The sequence below is a fragment of the Danio rerio genome, chromosome 10 (genome assembly GCF_049306965.1).
Source record: "Danio rerio strain Tuebingen ecotype United States chromosome 10, GRCz12tu, whole genome shotgun sequence".
Taxonomy (NCBI): Eukaryota; Metazoa; Chordata; class Actinopteri; order Cypriniformes; family Danionidae; genus Danio; species Danio rerio.
Genome location: NC_133185.1, coordinates 36,925,360 through 36,947,192, shown reverse-complemented (window position 1 = coordinate 36,947,192; position 21,833 = coordinate 36,925,360). Strand labels below are relative to the sequence as shown.

General features: G+C 33.8%; 2 long non-coding RNA genes across 4 annotated transcripts in view; both read right to left on the bottom strand.

The window, feature by feature from the left end:
• Positions 1 to 430: 430 nt before the first annotated feature.
• LOC141376420 (uncharacterized) lies at positions 431 to 3,474 on the bottom strand. Its single transcript, XR_012386446.1, has 2 exons — positions 3,105 to 3,474; positions 431 to 2,830 (listed from the first exon to the last, which is right to left on the bottom strand). It is a non-coding gene; the product is annotated as an uncharacterized lncRNA (long non-coding RNA).
• Positions 3,475 to 7,021: 3,547 nt separating this feature from the next.
• The window catches only part of LOC141376416 (uncharacterized), a 74,433-nt gene continuing 59,621 nt past the window's right edge, over positions 7,022 to 21,833 (bottom strand). The window contains exons 3-4 of one of the 3 annotated variants that reach the window (XR_012386441.1): positions 9,985 to 10,119; positions 7,022 to 7,215 (exon numbers count right to left, since the gene is read on the bottom strand). This is a non-coding gene — a long non-coding RNA (uncharacterized lncRNA). Of the gene's footprint in view, positions 7,216 to 9,984; positions 10,120 to 21,833 lie in introns of those variants that run through there. The other 2 variants (XR_012386440.1, XR_012386442.1) reach the window with 2 other exon arrangements.

Sequence of the window (21,833 nt, the reverse complement as noted above, 5' to 3'; positions counted from 1 at the left end):
TTGCATACAGCGCCTTAAATGATGGATAAAATTACTTAAATGTTGGATAAAGTCACTTAAATGTTGGATAATGTGACATAAATGTAGGATAAAATGACTTAAATGTTGCATAAATACATGTAATTGATGGATAAAGTCACCTAAATGTTGGATAAAATCACTTAAATGTTAGATAAAGTCTGTTAAATGTTGGATGAAATCCCCTAAATGTTGGATAAAGTGACTTAAATGTTGGATAAAATCACTTAAACATCACTTAATTTTTATTGGTAAGATTCTGATAAGATGTTTTTTTTCTGCAACAGCAGTGTTATATGTTGGGAACCAAAATACTATCAGGAATGTTAATAGAGAAATTCTATGTGTAATCGATAGCATTGGAGCTCAAAAATGAAAAGTTGACACTTTTCTTTCACCTTTATGATGTATCAACGTATTTGAAAGCTTTTTTAGGTAGCCATCAGACTTCCTAGGCACCTGAGAAAATAAAACTGTTTAATAAACAGAAACATTTATGCAAACTGCTGGGTTTTAAAGCTGTACACATCAATCACATGTACACAGTCTGTCACATTTTCTAAACGGCACATAAAAACTGATGTTGCATATCAAAACGAGTCTGAGGGCAGCAACGACCTTCAGGATGGGACAGAGGAGAGGGTACACTGTCAGCACCTCTTCTTAATCCATTATTATAATTTCCATCCTGCAGTGTTATTTCTCATCAGCAGAGACTCTCTAGTGGCACTGGCTAATGTGACTGTAATGATGTTTTAGTATTCAATATCTTCACTGCTGTTTCATGCATTTTATTATAAACCAAAAGCAACATCAGAGATTCACTGCATGTTAAAGCGCTTCTGACCCTGATGAGAAATGCAAATTGGGGGAGCCCATCTCTTCTTCTTAGTCTTAAGTGATGCAGGAAGCAGCCATGCAGAAATCATGGAAAGAGTCTCTTCACTTGAGTTATCCACACTTAAACACTATCTTATTATTAGGTGTTAATGCTGGGATATAGTTTAGTCATTAAACAGGGTTTGAAAAGCTTATAATTACATTATTGCATCAATTACTATTAAAATTTACCCTAAAACAAAAAACAAAAACAAAAATAATATTTGAACCAGAACTAGCATTTGGGCTGAAATCTCTCATTCGAATGTTAGAGAGTACAATTTGAGCAGTCTAGACAGTCCTCTAATCTCACTGTTTGTTCAATGGGGTTCGTTTGAATTTCTGCATGAAGGGTTTTGGGTAAACAGATCATTTAGCTTCTCAATGGACCATGAGCTTGGAGAAAGTTCTGTAAAGCACTTTTGCAACTTGCAAAATGCTACTCCATTGGTGGTCTAGTTTAGTTGCTATAAGAAAAGTTCAGTCAATTTTATGTAGATAATGTATAATAATTTATGTAGGTTAAATGTTGAATAAAGTCACCTAGTACGTGTTTGATACTTAAAGTCATTTAATTGTTGGATAAGGTTACTTAAATTTTAATTAAAGTTACTTAAATTTAGGATAAAATCACTTAAATGTTAAATAAAGTGACTGAAATGTTGGATAAAGTGACTGAAATGTTGGATAAAGCGACTGAAATGTTAGATAAAGTGACTTGAATGTTGGATAAAGTGACTTAAATATTGGATCAAGTGAAGGAAATATTGGATAAAGTGACTTAAATATTGGATCAAGCGAACTAAATGTTGGATAAAGTGACTTAAATATTTACTTAAGTGACTTAAATGTTAGATAAAGCGATTGAAATGTTGGATAAAGTAACTTAAATGTTGACTAAAGTGACTTCAATGTTAGATAAAGCGAGTGAAATGTTGGACAAAGTGACTTAAATGTTGACTAAAGTGACTTAAATGTTAGATAAAGCGAGTGAAATGTTGGATAGAGCGACTGAAATATTGGATAAAGTGACTTAAATGTTGGATAAAGGCACCTCCCTATTGGATAAAATGACTTACATGTTGGATAGAATCACTTAAATGCTGGATAAAATCACTTAAATGTTGGACAAAGTCGGCTAAATGTTGAATGAAGTATTTTAAATGATAGATAAAGTCATTTAATTGTTGGACAAATCCACTTAAATGATGGATAAACTCACTTACATGCTAGATAAAGTCACTTTACAATTGGATAAAGTCCTCTACATGCTCGATAAAGTTGGATAAAGTCCCCTAAAGGTTGGATTAAGTAACTTAAACGATGGATAAAGTCACCTAAATGTTAGAAAATGCCACTTAAATGTTGGATAAAGTAAACTGATTGATACCGGTTGATAAAGTCACTTAAATGATGGGAAAAGTCATTTAAATTTAGGATAAAATCACTTAAACGTTAAATTAAATTATTATTTGAACCACTGGATATGCTCGCTTTAAATACACTTGCTTCAATTGTTTGCCTACTAAGGCTTAATTGAGATTGGTTGCAGCTGGAAGGGCATCTGCTGCGTAAAACATGTGCTGGATAAGTTGGTGGTTCATTCCGCTCTGGCGAACCCGGATTAATAAAGGGACTAAGCTGAAAAGAAAATGAATGAATGAATGTTGGATGAAGTGACTGAAATGTTGGATAAATGCACCTACATGTTGGATAAAATGACTTACATGTTGGATAGAATCACTTAAATGCGAAATAAATTCACATAAATGTTGATTGAAGTCACTTAAATCTGGGATAATGTGACATAAATGTTGGATAAAATCACATACATGCTGGATAAAGTCAACTAAATGTTGGATAAAATCACTTAAATGTTAGATAATGTCACCTACATGCTAGATAAAGTCACCTAAATGTTGTATAAAGACACCTAAATGTTAAATAAAATCACCTAAATATAGATTAAAGTCACTTAAATGTTGGATAAAATCACTTAAAAAATGTTGGAGAAAGACACCTAAATGTTGGATAAAGACACCTATATTGAATAAAATCACCTAAATGTTGGATAAAGTCACTTAACTGTTGGATAAAGACATCTAAATGTTGGATAAAGACAAATAAATGTTGGATAAAATCACTTAAATGTTAGATAAAGTCACCTACATGCTAGATAAAGTCACCTAAATGTTGTATAAAGACACCTAAATGTTAGATTAAATTACATGTTGGACGAAAGGATGTATATGTTGGACAGAATCCCTTAAATGTTGGATAAAGTCAGCTAAATTTTAAATAAAGTAACTTAAATGTTGGATAAAGTCACATATATGACTGATAAAGCCACCTGAATGCTTAAAGTCCCCAAAATATTGGAGGAAGTCACTTAAATGTTGGATAAAATCCCTTAAATGTTATATTCAATTATTATTTGAACCAGTGGATATACTCGCTTTAAATTCACTTGCTTCAATTGTTTGCCTATTAAGGCTTAATTTGTGTAAAACCTGTGCCTTAAATTTATAAATAACATTTTTTTAAATCCCCTGTTTTAGCTATCAGTAATGCTTTATTGTAGGAAATCTTCATTAAAATGCATTTACCAGCTACTGTACATATAAAGGACTGTAATTTATAAAATTTGTGTCCTCACGGAGTTATAGCTCCATTAGCTCTTATGATTAATTGAGAACCAAATCAATTTGCAGAAGCCATATTGCTTTTCCACCTCACTGATCTGATTTTGACTCAATATTCAGTGAACCCAGTAAACCCAGATGTCTATTAGCAGCACATGAAAGTGTCAGACGTGTGTGTTCAGCTCTCTGGAAATCACCTGTACATCATACAGACATGCAGAACAGTAGTTAATTCAGTGCCATGTTGAAAGCTTGAAATGTTCTTTGAATAGCATATCCTCTATAAGCAAGGTCTTTAAATACTATATATATATATATATATATATATATATATATATATATATATATATATATATATATATATATATATATATATATATATATATATATATATATATATATATATATATCCTCTATATATAACATATCCTCTCTAAGCAAGGTCTTTAAATATATATTATATATTTGTAAATATATATATGTATATATATATATGTATATGTATATATGTATATATATATATATATATATATATATATATATATATATATATATATATATATATATATGTATATATATACATATGTATATGTATATATGTATATGTATATATATGTATATGTATATATATATACATATATATATATATATATATATATATATATATATATATATATATATACTGTATATATATATATATATATATATATATATATATATATATATATATACTTTATATATATATATATATATATATATATATATATATATATATATATATATATGTATATGTATGTATCAAATGGCCTTCACAGTCACCAGATCTTAATCCAATAGAGCACCTTTGTGACAGCCAACAAATTTGCAGCAATTGTGTGATGCTATCCTGTCAATATGAAGCAAAATCTCTGAGGAATATTTCCAGCTTGTTGAATCTACGCCACGAAGGATTAAGCCACTACTGAAGGCCAATTGGGGTCCAACTCGGTACTAGTAAGGTGTACCTAATAAAGTGGCCAGTGAGTGTTAATTGGATTAAAATTACACTTAAAATTTATTATAATTTAAATGTTACATTTACATGAATTTTGTTCAACTAAGTGTATGTTATTAGTGTATGTTCTAAACAAACAAACAAACAAACAAACAAACAAACAAACAAAAAAAAAACTGTTTTCTGACCTAAGGGAACAAAGACACTGATCAAAACCATTATAATTATTCTTCCACGCGGAAGACAGTCATGAGCTGTCAAAACTTCATAAGAATCACGTTAAATAGTCTCGCTTTGTGTGGTGTTGCTTAAACCCGACAAATATGATCCACCGAGACGCCAGAACTGTTACCTGCTAATGATGAAGAATCTCACAAGTGAAGTTAATGAGATCTCACAGTTAGCCACACATTTACCTCATTACTGTGAATATGCAAAGACAGAACAATGTCCCGGTGAGAAATTCATCATTAACTCTGACAACCAAAGTCACTTTAACAGTGAGTGTCATTGTCCTTCCGTCCCTCACTGGACTGAGGGAAGATTAAAAAAAAGTTATGTATGCCACAAAAAGTGTCTAAATGTTGCGTTCGACAGTAATGTGATCATTCAAAGCCCAGCGCAGGCGGTAACATAGAGAAAATAAAAGTATGTTTGGGCACCCTAAATAAAATGTGCCATGAAGCAGATGCTGCATTTTATTTTGTAATCGTCAAAGCGGTTAAAGCCACCTGCTGTGTATACTCTGTACTCTGCAAAAAATATGTTAATTAACAGTTTTCTTATTTTGTGATTCACAGGTGTTAATTTATGGTTGTGAATTTCATTATTAAAGCTTTATCTCTGGTCTGTCGACTATTGATTTAAAACATTTAACTCTAGAGTTAGAGTTCTACAAATTCTTGTCGTCAATCCCAGTTGTAAGAGCAACAAATAATAAGTTGATCATTTTGGAAAAGTGGCAGAAGGTAGATTTTTTTTAGATGAATCATCTGTTAAACTGCATCTCAATCATCACAAATACAGCAGAAAATCTATTGGAACCTGCATGGACCCAAGATTCTCAAAGAAATCAGTCAAATTTGGTGAAGGAAAAGTCATGGTTTGGGCCTACATTCAGTATGGGGCATGCGAGAGATCTGCAGAGTGAATGGCAACATCAACAGCCTGAGGTATCAAGACATTTGTGCTGCCCATTACATTACAAACTACAGGAGAGGGCAAATTCTTCAGCAGGATAGCGCTCCTTCTCATGCTTCAGCCTCCACATCAAAGTTCCTGAAAGCAAAGAAGGTCAAGATGTTCCAGGATTGGCCAGCCCAGTCACCAGAATAAACATTGTTGAGCATGTCTGGGGTAAGATGAAGAAGGAGGCACTGAAGATGAGTCCAAAGAATCCTGATGAACTCTGGGAGTCTTGCAAGAACATTTTCTTTGCCATTCCAGATGACTTTATTAATAAGTTATTTGAGTCATTGCAGAAATGTATGGACGCAGTCCTTCAAGCTCATGGGAGTCATACGCAATATTCATTTTTTATTCTTTCCTCACTGCACCATGACTTTATATTCTGTACTGTACATTATTTCTGTTTATAGTGACAAGACTTTTGTCTAAGCAAAGTCAGACCTTACTGTCCTAATTAAGCAATTAAAAATCAAGGCATGATCATATATATATTTTTTTTGGTCAAATAAATGTAATCTAGAGGTCTTTGCCTTTTATAAGCCACTTCTGATACCAAATGATCAACTAGAAGCCAAGTTAATATTTGTTGTCCCTAAAACTTACAGGCGACAAGACTTTTGTCAGGTAGTGTATTATTTATGGAATAATATAAAAAGAAATAAGTCTGTAAAACAACAGAATAATTAATGGCCGTTTATTACCACACTGCAAAAAAGTGATTTAAAAAAAATAATTTTACTATTTATTTTGTCTTGTTTCTAGTCGAAATATCTAAATATTCTTAAATCAAGAAGCTAGAAAAGCAAATAATACTGTCTTGTTTTAAGAAATAATATGTCAAAATTAAAACAAGCAAAATAATCTGCCAATGGGGTCAGCAAAATAATCTTGCTTTTCTATACGATAAGGAAAAACTCACTTAATTTTGCTATATTATGTCTTTAAACAAGACCATATTTTTTGGTTGTCTAAAAAATGCTTCTTAATTTAAAAATATTTAGATATTTGAACTAGAAACAAAACAAAAAAAATCTAAGAAACACATTTTTTTTTTTTTTTTTTTGCTGGTTAGGTTTTTGTACCATCATTTAAAACACAAACCCCAGATGATGTATCACTTCAAACTATTAAAAATGTTAAAACAATTTTTCAAATTGGATCAAAGTCCCATAATGCAATGGAAAATCATAAATGAAATGAAAAAACATGAACCTGGAAAAAATAAAGGAAAATACAGAAAACTGCTAATTTATAGACTTTTTTTGCAGTTTATGTGCAACATCAAACACGGACACTCATTAAAAATTGATTTGGCCAAGTGTATTAATGTACACACCCAATCAGATAGCAATGTGATCGATCATGACGCATGAAGTCTTGTGGTGCCAGAGAACAAAGGATAAAACCTTGTTTGAACATGATCAGGTGGAGATGAGAGATGAGAAACATAGAGCGAGTGAATAAATCAGAGAAACAGGACGACAGCTGGCGCTCCTGTAAACACAACACACATCATAAATGCTAACACAGCGGTCTGTGAAGGAGAAAGGGACAAAAAACACAGCTCAAATTGACTTTTACGTTTTAATTAACACTTCATTCTGCTCCCTGTGGTCTCTTTTCAGCTTAGACAACTTCTGCTTTCTCACTAATTTAATGTCAGCAGTAAATGTAATGAATTGTAAAGTTTTCACGTGTGAACTGTCATATTTCAGTAATTTATTGTAATGTGTGTAATTTTATTGAAGCCTGTTTTTGACCACTAAATTTAATATAAATACAGTAATTTTAGCTTAATACTTCACAATTTTGACTTTTTTTTTCTTGTGATAGGAAGGTTATATCTCCCAATTTAGACTTTTTTTTAGAATTGCATTATGTGAACTCCAATTGTCTTGTTAAAAGGATAATACACCCAAAATAAAAGTTTACTTACTATTTACTCCCCCTCAAGTGTTTCCAAACTTATATGAGTTTCTTGATTCTGTTGAAAATATTTTAAACAATGTTGGAAGCATTGACTTAGTAAGGGAAAAAAATACTACGGAAGTAAATGGCTCCCAGTTCCCAACATTCTTCAAAGTGTGTTCTTTTGTGTTCAACAGAAAAATGAAACCCAAATAGGTTTTAAATAAGTGGAGATGTGAAGAAATGATGACAGAATTTTCTTTTTAGGGAAAACTATCCTTTTGAGGCTTGCTTGATATATACACTGTAAAAACCATTAAGTGGAGATAACTCAAACCGTTTGAGGAAACCGATTGCAACAAACCATTTACAGGGTTTCTGCAGGTTTCATCAAGTCAAATTTAAGACTTTTAAAGACCCTTTTAAGACCATTATGAATGACATTTTAGACTTATACAAGACTAAACACTAATGATTATTTCTAATGGCCCAGTTGCTTTATTGTGTCAAAAAATAAATAAAAAGAAAACTCTAGTTGTATACACTTTTTTCCAACATAATATTTCTTTTTGACAAAAAATGACAAGTTTAACATTGTTAATATTTATTGTGGAGACATTTACATAAATGATCAAAAATATATATTTGGTAGCTTTTAATCCAAATTCATTGACTGTAACTTCTATTCAACCTATTGTGTTTCTGTAATAACTCCTTAAGTTTCATGCCTATTTATACATATTATGTCTACTCCCCCTTACTTTTGTAAAGAGATTTTGTATGAATGGAAGATAACGTAAATGGATTTTTATTGTTCTGTTATTATCATGAGGAACCGTGTAATTGTTTTTATTTCTTTCTATGCCACATTTGCATATAATAATTCTGACTTCTGACTATATATATATATATATATATATATATATATATATATATATAGAGAGAGAGAGAGAGAGAGAGAGAGAGAGAGAGAGAGAAAGAGAGAGAGAGAGAGAGAATTAAATTAAATTACCCCTGTTTCCTCCCCCCAATTTCTGTTTAACTGAGAGCAGATGTTTTCAACACATTTCTAAACATTATAGTTTTAATAATTTATTTCTAATAGCTGATTTATTTTATATTTGCCATGATGGCAGTAAATAATATTTCACTAGGTATTTTTCAAAACAATTCCATACAGCTTAAAATGACATTTTAAGACTTAACTTAACTCGGCTTTCTAGGCAAGTTATTGTATAACGATGATTTGTTCTGTAGACTATCAAAAAAATAGCTAAAAGTAGTAAAATAGCCAAAATAAGACCAAAATAAGACTAAAAAATAAGACATACTGTGAAAATTTCCTTGCTCTGCTAAATATAATTTGGGAAATATTTTAAAAAGAAAAAAAAATCAAAGGGAGGCTAATAATTCTGACTTCAACTGTATATACATATATATACAAATCTATGTTTTAAATTAATATATTTAATAGGAAGCTATACAATATTATATTTGTCCATATACATTAGATCAGTACTGAAGCCAAATCTGCTGAGCTAATCTAACAAATAAACTAACTCACGAAAACAGCCAAAAAACTAGTACACCCAAATTTATATGTTGTAGAAAAATATTAAACACAAATTTACAAAAAGAGGGAAAAAAAGAGGAGCAAAATAATTGAAAAATTTTGTAGGTTGAAATGTTTTTTTATTCCAATATTTTGGTTGAATTTAATTGTATTATCTTTCAATTTCTAAAATATTATTCTAATAAATATATCTGTTTAATAAATCTGTTTTGTTTAAATGCAACAAAATACATTGGTATTGCCTTGTGCGATTGTGGCAGACCGCAAGTAAAAAATAATGGGTTCCGGACAATTGATCTGTGTTGGGAAAACATGAAGGAATGTAACAAATTTAAGTAGATTGAGTATAGAACAATTAAGTTATCACAAAAACCCTCAAGAATTCTGTTGTTTTAACTCATAAATAAGTGGCTCGGACAAACAACAAACATAGTTTTTTGATAGTCAAAATCTAACTGAAGTCAAAATTAAGTGACTAGGCTTCTCGAGTCATCATAATTAATCCAAATGAAAAACATGACAAATTATTGCAACAATCTTTCATTCAATAGTAAACACAAATTAAAATCATCTATGAAAGACTTTTTAAGCCAATAACGATGTCGTGTTTACACTTTTTGACGTAATAAACCTACATTGCCTATTGTCACTGACTATTACACTGAGTTAAACAAGTATTTTAACACATCTGATGTAAGTTGCTTTGAATACTGTGGATCGTTATAAACACAGAGAGGCTGTGAGCTAAACTTTGCTTTGTCTTGTTCTGTTGTTTTTCTTACTGTGTCCTTTTTCAAAGTGTGACCCAGACAGACACTTCAGCCACATCCAGATAATGGCCATATCAGCTGTGCCAGCAGGAGCCCTTTCCTCCATCTGATCCTCAGCTGTGCGCTGCAGGCGTACGTTTCACACGCCTGCAAAGAAAACAATGGAGAACAGACACATTTTTAGTTCTACATGTTCACGCATTTTCAAGGTCTTGTTTCATTAATCTTTAAACCCAAGCTTGTAATTACACAGAGCATGAGTTGTGTAGCTGCTTGTTTGTCTTGGTTGTGAACAGAGACCTATACAATTAGGAGACGGCAAGCTTGTCATTTTGCCATCCCCCATTCATTAGATTAAAAAGTCAGGCCATTGTTCTTTTGCTTGAGAAGCTGCTGATGTTTCTAATTTGACGTCACTTAAGATGCTGCATTTTAGTTGTTTGTTAATGCTTTATACATTGTGTATATTTCATTGAGATCATGCATAAGTTTCCTGAGGCCCCCTAGTGGGTCACTGCTGAAAACATTGACAGCAAGCTGTTTATTTGGTGTAGAAGAACGAAGAAAATTTAAACTGAGAGACCAACAAGTGATCTCTTAATTTTTCTCCAAAGCTGGATGATGGATGTGTTAGAACACACTCTCCATGTCAGATACATACAGTAAGATCTAGACCCGGATGCCGGAAAATGTCTGTTCCTCAGGGTGTCCAGACAACAAGCTGGCGGAGCCCCCTAATACCCAAACTTTCTAACCAGTATTCAACTGAATTAACAATCTCCTATCAGTATAGAAGTTGACTGAGAAAGCCAGAGAGGAGCAGAAGCAGGAGACGAACTATAATGATAAAGAAAGAGGAGAGTTTATTGAATAGTTGTGTGTGCTTGAATGCTCAGACTTCATCTGACCAGGATAGATCCAAGTGTTATTATACTACACGCAACAGCTGCTTCCCAGCATTGTCCAGTGACCATACAGACTTTGAAATGGAGACATTCTCGTATCTCCTACTCATGAAAACAAGTGTCGCTTGAATCCACACAGCCATAAGATTATAATTACAGGAAAATAGTAATAATACAAATAATATTATTGACAAATAATAACCAATAATAATAATCCAATCATTAACTAAGGATCAGTAAAATGATAATTATATAAACGACAAATCATCATATGATTAAATAAAATAGTTAAATTAAGAATAAATTAATATAAACAAATAAAAAAATCACAACACAGATGAATGGGTTATTTTAATGGTGATGGATGGATGGATGGATGGATGGATAGATGGATAGATGGATAGATAGATAGATAGATAGATAGATAGATAGATAGATAGATAGATAGATAGATAGATAGATAGATAGATAGATAGATAGATAGATAGATAGATAGATAGATAGATACCACTTCAACACACTTTACATTTTTTTTGTAGAGAGGTCCCAAATACTTGTTTACCTGATTTTACCAGCATTTTATGCTACTTTCAACACTGAATGCTGAGATTTCTGCTTTGGAAAATGTATGCAAATTAGCATGTTTTATTTAAAATAAAATTTGTTTTAACCCAAACTGGAACATAAATATATTATAGACTTTTTTTTTTACCACCAACTTTTTACAACCAATATATTTTCTGAAAAATATTTTTATTTCACTTTTAATAATATAGCAACGTTTGTGTATAAGAATCGTAGACTTTGGTAGACTATAAAAAAAAAATATATATATATATATTAAAATAAAAATTGCTTTTAACATTAAACCATGTAAATTATTATTACAATACATCACATGTATTTAAGTTAAAGATCCTGATATACAGTGGGTATGGAAAGCATTCAAACCCTCTTAACAATTTCCCTCTGTTATATTGCGGCCATTTGCTGAAATTATTTAAGCTCATTTTTTCCTCATTAGTGTACACACATCACCGCATATTGTCAGAAAAACAGAGAATTGTTGCCAATTTTGCAGATTTATTAAAAAAGAAAAACTGAAATATCATATAGTCCTTGGTATTCAGACCCTTTGCTCATTATTTAGTAGAGGCACCCTGCTTCTAATAGAGCCAAGAGTAAATATAGCAAAGAGTGAAAAATTTAAGGGGTCTGAATACTTTCCGTACCCACTGTAAGTGTTTCATATAAGTGTTATAAGATTTTAGCAAATCTTAATCACTCCATAAATCAGAAAATACTGCAAAAAAGTTATTTTTGGAGGTATAGAATTAAATGTTTTATATAATCAGGCAAATAATTATAAAGATATCAATAAATCTGTAAAGTTTGTTGTATGGAAGTGGTGCTGAAAAATATTATTTCGAAAAAATTACCTTTAAAATATGTTAAAATATATTTAACATATATTTACTGAAAGGAATTATTCATTTGATTTATATATATTTATTAAGTTTAGTGGTTGCAAACAATATATATGGGTTGAATGTAACCATATTTAACTTAGTAATGTTCAACTTATCTGGTTTGTTTAAATTCAGCCCATATACACTGTTTGCAACCACTTACCTTAAAGAAATTTAGTAAATCCAATGAATATTTTTTCTCTCAATGTATTGTAATTGAAATCCACAAGCACGACAAAAGATTGAGTATTTTGGACGTATTTAACGTATTTCCTTACGTTAAACCGTTTACAAAAAAAAAAAAAAACAATAAGTGTATATACAAAAAACAGTGTCCCACCTTCAGCCAAAGTACAATTAAAGTATATAAAAAAATGTCAGCAAAATGACAAAGCTGTTTGTTCAAGCGAACAGGCATGTGGGGATTCATTCTGTCCTGTGTTATGATTTTGTGATTTAGTTTAAAGTCATCCAGCCATTATCTCCTTGCTTCTGGCGCTTTACTTCTGTGTGGAGTCTACAGCCACAAGCAGCAATAAAACACACAGCAGATTAAATACACCAGCTGGGCTCACTGTTCATTTTTACCTGAAAAGTATTTTTGCTGGGCACCCAGTGTGAAAAAAGGTTGTGTTATTTTAGAGTAGCTGTTCTCTGATAAATTGATTTAATACTCATGGAAAGAAATGCAGAGTGTTTGGGGAGCAAGAAGATTAGGACTGTGTCAATAAAGTTGAAATCAAAATTATTAAACCCCCTTTGATTTTTTTTCTTTTTTTAATATTTCCCAAATGAGCAAGGGAATTTTCACAGCATGTCTGATAATATTTTTTCTTCTGCAGAAAGTCTTATTTGTTTTATTTCAGCTGGATAAAAGCAGTTTTTAATTTTTAAAAAACATTTTAAGGTAAAAAATATTAGCCCCTTTAAGATATACAGAACAAACCATCGCTATACAATAACTTTCCTAATTACACTAACCTGCCTAGTTAAACTAATTAACCTAGTTAAGCCTTTAAATGTCACTTTAAGCTGTATAGTGTCTTAAAATATCTAGTAAAATATTATTTACTGTCATCATGACAAACATAAAATAAATCAGTTATTAGAAATGAGTTGTGAAAAATAATATGTTTAGAAATGTGTTGAAAAAATCTGCTCTCCTTTAAACGGAAATTGGGGGGGAGGGTAATCTATAAACAGGGGCTAATAATTCTGACTTCAACTGTATATAAAATGACATCGACAAAACAGTGTGTGAGGATTCAATCCACTAGATGGGGCACTTCAGCACTGATTCGACATATACTGGAGCGAGTTTTCCTTTTGAAGCCCACTAGGTGGCGCTGTGGGATTTCTTACAGTAACTGGCTGCATGTAAAACACACTGAAAAAAATATATATTTTACAGCTTAAATGTTTTTATTAAATCCAAATTAAATTTATAGTATTCTTAATTTATATGAATGAAATAAAAAATATAAAGTCAAACTTTGTATAACTTAAAACCATTGTTAAATCTTAAATTAACTTAATACAAAAAGTTGTAATCTGGGTGCAAATTACAGAGAAGTTTGGGGGGGGATTGACCCCCCTCCCCCCTAATCAGCACTTGATTCCCCCTGAAGGACATTAAAACAACATAGGGGCTCAGCTCTTTAATACTGAGAAACAATTTGCTCTGCTTTACATTTTAAATAATGTTAGTAATTATTTAATAAAAAATAATAATTAATAGAATTAATATACATTTGACCACCCCTACAATGGTTTACATCACCGTGAATGCATAATCGCGCCAAGCAGTCTATGCCAGAAAAAACAACGGTCTAAACTCGGCAGATCTAGAACACCGATAGACAACTTAACTATTCACAAGACTATTTTCTCATGAATTAGCTGTTTGTTTCTACACATAGCCTAAAAGTAAAGTCAAATTAGATGCATAGATTGACCTGCAGTAAGCTCAGAAGTAGCTAATCAAATACTGTAGGTCAGAATACACAAAATATTCCACAAAACACTGAAAATTCAAATTCATTTATGAATAAATTAGATGTAATTAAAACAAATACATACACTGGATTCACTGAAGCGTCTATTACAAAAACTAACATTACCAAAAAAGTTGATCCCCCGATCGTCAATGTATAATTCGCACCCTGGTTATAGCGACATAAAAACATTTATTTTCATGACTTTTTGGCATATCATTTTTACAGTGTATATTATTTACAGACTATTTCTGAACATATAATACACTAAAGACAAAAGGAAAGACTAAAAGTTTTGCTGTTGTTGGTTTGTAAATTATAATCCAAAGTCTTTATTTACAAACTTTGATTTTTTTTGTTCTGAGTTTATACAGTGTTAGAACGCTTAAAATAAAACCACAGAAGTAAAAAAATCACTACTTTTTGGTCTTTTGTCCTTTTATTTATAGATTAGTTTGTCAGTTTTAGACCAGTTTTCCTCAACCAATAAGGATATACAAATATCTAAAATAAAATAATTCACATTTTCATACTGAATATTTTCCATAGTTGGATAGAAATTGGTAAAAAAAAAAAAAAAAAAATATATATATATATATATATATATATATATATATATATATATATATATATATATATATATATATATATATATATATATATATATATATATATCAATTTAAAATCCTGCAATAACAAATGACTAGAAAAGCAATGCAAATTCATTTGGTTAAAAATTTATGGACAGTTGTGTCAAAAATGCCATTAAAATGAACAAAAAATTGTAAAAAATTCAACATAAGGTGGGTCAAAATGCTCCTGGAGAATTAAAATAAGCTTTTATGGCTGTCAGGTTTAAAGCCAAATGTGAAAAAGTGTACATTTCTGGCAGTACATTAAGTTATATATTTATTCATTTTCTTATTGGCTTAGTCCTTTATTAATCACACACTCCAACACTGGTTACCTTTCGCAGAAACCTACGATCTCTCTCACCCAATAGACTATCCACCATTGTTTCAGACTCTCTTCCTCCATCTTGCAAACTCTCTGCACTTGATTCGAACAGTGCCACTGATACACTCTGCTCCACACTAGCATCATGTCTAGACCAATTATGTCCTCTTGCATCCAGGCCAGCCCGTGCCAGTCCTCCTGCACCCTGGCTCTCGGATGCTCTCCGTGAGCATCGCTCAAAACTTCGAGCTGCAGAAAGAATTTGGCGGAAAACTAAAAATCCTGCACAGCTCTTAACATACCAAACTCTTCTGTCCTCTTTCTCAGCTGAGGTTACTTCGGCAAAGCAGACATATTACCGTCTGAAAATCAACAATGCCACTAATCCTCGCCTACTTTTTAAAACATTTTCCTCCCTCCTCTTTCCTCCTCCTCCACCCGCATCCTCCACACTTACTACTGATGACTTTGCTACATTCTTTTGCACCAAAACTGCAAAAATCAGTGCTCAATTTGCTGCACCTACAACAAACACGCAAGGTACACCACCAACACCACACACACTCACCTCTTTTTCTCAGCTCTCTGAGTCTGAGGTGTCCAAACTGGTGCTATCTAGCCATGCAACCACCTGTCCACTCGATCCCATTCCCTCTCATCTCTTGCAAGCCATCTCTCCTGCAGTCATACCAACACTGACTTACATAATTAACACATCTCTTGACTCTGGTTTATTCCCCACTTCATTTAAGCAGGCTAGGGTAACCCCACTGCTAAAGAAACCCAACCTGGACCATACGCTACTTGAAAACTACAGACCAGTATCCCTGCTTCCATTCATGGCCAAGATTCTGGAGAAAGTAGTGTTCAATCAAGTCCTGGACTTTCTTACTCAAAACAATCTCATGGACAACAAGCAATCCGGCTTTAAGAAAGGCCACTCAACTGAGACTGCCCTGCTCTCGGTCGTGGAGGATCTCAGACTGGCTAAAGCAGACTCTAAATCATCAGTCCTAATTTTGCTGGACTTGTCAGCTGCTTTTGACACTGTCAACCACCAGATCCTGCTATCTACGCTCGAGTCACTGGGCGTTGCGGGCACTGTTATACAATGGTTCAGATCTTACCTCACTGACAGATCATTCAGGGTGTCTTGGAGGGGAGAGGTGTCCAACCTACAGCATCTAAACACTGGGGTACCTCAAGGCTCTGTTCTTGGGCCACTTCTCTTCTCCATCTACACATCATCTCTAGGACCAGTCATCCAGAGACATGGATTCTCCTACCACTGCTATGCTGATGATACCCAGCTATACCTCTCTTTTCATCCTGATGATCCCTCGGTTCCAGCTCGCATTTCAGCCTGCCTGTTAGATATTTCACACTGGATGAAAGATCATCATCTTCAGTTGAACCTCGCAAAAACGGAAATGCTTGTAGTTTCTGCCAACTCGACTCTACACCATAACTTTTCAATCCAGATGGACGGGGCAACCATTACTGCATCCAAAATGGTGAAAAGCCTTGGAGTAACGATTGATGACCAACTAAACTTCTCTGACCACATCTCTAGAACTGCTCGATCGTGCAGATTCACACTCTATAACATCAGAAAGATCCGACCCTTCTTATCTGAACATGCAGCTCAACTCCTTGTTCAAGCTCTTGTTCTCTCCAAACTGGATTACTGTAACTCTCTACTAGCTGGGCTTCCAGCTAACTCTATCAAGCCTCTTCAATGAACCTAAACGAGCACATGTCACTCCGCTGCTACTCCGTTTGCACTGGCTGCCAGTTGCTGCTCGCATCAAATTCAAAGCTCTGATGTTTGCCTACAAAGTGACTTCTGGCCTTGCTCCTTCTTATCTGCTCTCGCTTCTGCAGATCTATGTGCCCTCCAGAAACTTGCGTTCTGTGAATGAATGTCGCCTCGTGGTTCCATCCCAAAGGGGGAAGAAATCACTTTCGCGAACGCTCACGCTCAATCTGCCCAGTTGGTGGAATGAACTCCCTAACTGCATCAGAACAGCAGAGTCACTCGCTACTTTCAAGAAACGACTAAAAACTCAACTATTTAGTCTCCACTTCACTTCCTAATCTGTAATTGCCTCTCTGAATATCACACTAACTGTACAAAAAAAAAAAAAAAATACTAATACTACTAATACTTCCCTTCTTAGACTTTACAGACCTGAAACTTGCTTATAGCACTTATTCATTGTTGCTCTTGGTTGTGTAAATTGCTTCCTTGTCCTCATTTGTAAGTCGCTTTGGATAAAAGCGTCTGCTAAATGACTAAATGTAAATGTAAATGTAATCACAGGTTGCCACAGCAAAATTAACTGCCAACTTATCCAGCATATGTTTTACGCAGCGGATGCCTTACCAGCTGCAACCCATGACTGGAAAACATCCATACACACTCATTAACACATAAACACTACAGACAATTTAGCCTACCCAATTCACCTATATCGCATGTCTTTGGACTTGTGGGGGAAACCAGAGCACCAACTGACCCAGTCGAGGCTCGAACCAGTAACCTTCTTGCTTTGAGGTGACAGTGCTACTCACTGTGCAACTGCGTCACCCTAAGTTCATTCATTCATTTTCTTTTCGGCTTAGTCCCTTTAGCCACAGCGGAATAAACCGCCAACTTATCCAGCACGTTTTTACGCAGTGAATGCCCTTCCAGCCGCAACAGATGTCTCTGCGATACATCCACACACACTCATTTACACTCATACACTACAGACAATTTAGCCTACCCAATTGGTCACCCTAAGTTATTTATGTTTATTTTATTATTTTATTATTACGTTTTGAAGTACTGGCCGTTTTAACCGATCCCACATTTCTTGAGAGTTTTGTTAAGGGCAGCAGCCTACTAGAAGCTTTAGTTTAGTAACTCCTAAAAATCGCAAAGTTCAGATACTGAATGTATAACAAATTGAGTTAAATTAAATTAAACAGTTGAAAAGCTTTTTCATTTTTCAGTATCTTACCACACAAAACATAGATCCCCTTACATAATTAAGATATCCTTCAAGATTGCCACAAATCACATTAAAATACTAAACGTAAATTACAGCCGATAATATTTGTGGAGACAATAACTGAATAACTGGAGACACAATAACTGAAGCAAAAGGGCATTAAGGGTTTTCTGCAACATAATCAAGTCTGAACAAACCATGTGCAAATTGTTACATCATTTTAGAGTAATATCTATGAGCTTTACATCTTAAATCCCAACAGTGATTCTGACCACTTTTGCGGTTTTGGGGAGCTTATACTGTAACTTATCACAGCATGACTGAGAGGAAGACGTTCAAATGAACAGCACGACCTTCACTATTCACTAAAGCATGCCAACATTTTCTCTTCCTTGTTTACGTTTTTCATGTGTTGACGTAGAACCTTTTGAAACAGGAATTTTCAGTAGCAAATATGTAAGCATGTCAGTGGTTTTACAGTATTCCACAGTCATGAAATGTCATTTGATACTTCATTGTTGACTGCAGTTATTAGAACTAGTGACATTATTATTCTTAAGTGCATTCGATTCGCCATCAGGTTTCTTTTTAGCATGTGATGTTCTTTTTTAGGGCCATTTTTAAATATTGAAAATACACTATTATATCCTTGAATGATAATCCTTGACATTGAATTATTGGTTGAATAACCAATTTCTAATAACTAACTTCTTTTGTCATTGCCATGATGATAGTGCATGACATTTGACTAGTTATTTTGTAAGAGCAGTAAGTGTAATTTAAAGGCGTAACTAGGATGATTATGCAAAGTCACTGGATAACAGTGGTTTGTTGTTTAGCTAATCTTAAAAAAAGGAAAACAAATACACTTATAATTATTAATATATAGATACACATGTACATATACACTCATAGAATCTTTTGTTAGCCTATGCAACACAATATTTACTTTATTACACATATGTGATAGATAGAAAGATAGACAGATGGACAGGCAGGCAGGCGGGCGAGCGGGCGGGTGTGCAGGCAGGCAGGCAGGCAGGCAGGCAGGCAGGCAGGCAGGCAGGCAGGCAGGCAGGCAGGCAGACAGACAGACAGACAGACAGACAGACAGACAGACAGACAGACAGACAGACAGACAGATAGATAGATAGATAGATAGATAGATAGATAGATAGATAGATAGATAGATAGATAGATAGATAGATAGATAGATAGATAGATAGATAGATAGATACACTGCAAAAAATGCTTTTCTTACTTAGATTTTTTGTCTTGTTTCTAGTTCAAATATCAACAAATTCCTAAATCAAGAAGCTTTTTTCTAGACAAGCAAAACATATAGTCTTGTTTTAAGAAATAATATGCCAAAATGAAGTGAGTTTTTCCTTAAATCAAGCAAAATAATCTGCCAATGGGGTAAGCTAAATAATCTTATCACAAATCGAAGAACAAGATTATTTAGCTTAACCCTTTGGCAGATTATTTTGCTTGATTTAAGGAAAAACTCACTTCATTTTGGCATATTATTTCTTAAAACAAGACTATATGTTTTGCTTGTCTAGAAAAAGCTTCTTGATTTAGGAATTTGTAGATATTTGAACTAGAAACAAGACAAAAAATCTAAGTAAGAAATTTTTTTTTTGCAGGATAGATAGATAGATAGATAGATAGATAGATAGATAGATAGATAGATAGATAGATAGATAGAGGTAGAACTCTTTTTCAACTTACAGTAATAAGGGAAAATATGGTTTTAACATGCACTAACATACATGTACTGAAAACCACATAAGTTTAAAATCATAGTCATAAGGTCTTTAAAATGTTGCTATGTTTGGCAATGGACGGTGTTGCAAATGTTGAAAGTAGACGAGAACACTTTCATCTCAGTCACGCTACTCTTTAATTGGCCGAAAAAGCCTGCCAGACTTAATTTGCCTGCGATTTACAGGCAAAAGCAAGAAAAGTAGGACAGAAATGCACTTGCGTCAGCTTCAGCACTGATGCCTCATCTGTGCTCACAGTATTGGATGTTTGATTGTTTAGCAGCAGACCTCACACTGGGATGGACAGCATTCTGCTGATTAAGTGTGTACATGTTCTGGATGAGTAAGATTTTTAATGTCTTCAAAAAAAGCCAATGCTCTTCCAAAGGGCTTTGTTAGATCACAAATACAGTAACATTCTGAAAAATATTATTATTCAAAATTACTTACTGATTGTTGTTTAAAATTTAAATTATTCCAGTGATTTTTCAGCTGAATTTTCAGCATCAAAACAACAGTATTCAGTGTCACATGATCAATCATTATTGTTATTATTATTGTTATTGTTATTCTTCTTCTTCTTATTATGATTATTATTATTATCAGTGTTGAAAACTGCTTCATATTATTGTGAAAACTGCGATACCATTCAAAAGTACCATTAAAAATGAACTTACCTTTATTAATTAATACCACATTAAATTGTTCAAGGCTTAAATAAGACATTTTTAATATAATATTTGTAAAAATATTTAAATGTAAAATAATATAAATAAAAAACAAAAATGCCATGGTACTGGAGAGGAGGATCCGGAAGATGGTTGAACCTAGGATCTAGGAGAAAAATTGCGGTTTTCATCCAGGCCGTGGTACACTGGACCAGCTCTATGCCCTCACCAGGGTGCTCGAGGGTTTATGGGAGTATGGCCAACCAGTCCCCATGTGTTTTGTGGACCTGGAGAAGGCATTCAACCGTGTCCCTTGTTGCACTCTGTGGAGGGTGCCCTGAGAGTATGAGGTCAAAGGCACTCTGTTAAGGCCAGTCTCATCTCTGTATGAACAGAGTTGGAGTCTGGTTTGCATTGCTGCAATAAGTCAGACTTGTTTCCAGTGCATGGTGGACTCCAGCCTTGCTGCCCTTTGTCACCAATTCTGTTTATAATATATATGGACAGAATTTCAAAGCACAGTTCAGTTCGGGGACCACAAAATTTAATCTGTTAATCGCAGACAATGTTGTTCTGTTAGCTTCATCGATCATGGACCTTCAGCATGCACTGGGGCGGTTTGCTGCAGAGTGTGATGTGGCTTGGATGAGAATCAGCACCTCCAAGTCCGAGGCTTTGGTGCTCCACCAAAAAAAGGTGGTTTGCCATCTCCAGGTTGGAGGAAAGTCCTTACCCCTGGTGGAGGAGTTTAAGTAGCTTGTTGTTTTGTTCACGAGTGAGGGAAGGATGGAACGTGAGATTGACAGACGGATTGGTGCAGCGGCAGCAGTAATGTGGTCAATGTACCAGTGCATTGTGGTAAAGAAGGAGCTGAGCCGAAAGGCAAAGTTCTTGATTTACCGGTCAATCTACGTTCCTACTCTCACCTATGGTCATGAGCTTTGGATCATGTCCGAAAGGACAAGATCTTTCATTCAAGCGGCCAAAAAAAGCATCCTACGCAGGGCGCACCCTTATAGATAGGGTGAGGAGCTCGGAGTAGAGCCGCTGCGCCTCCACATTAAGAGAGGTCAGCTGAGGTGGCTCAGGCATCTGTTTCAGAT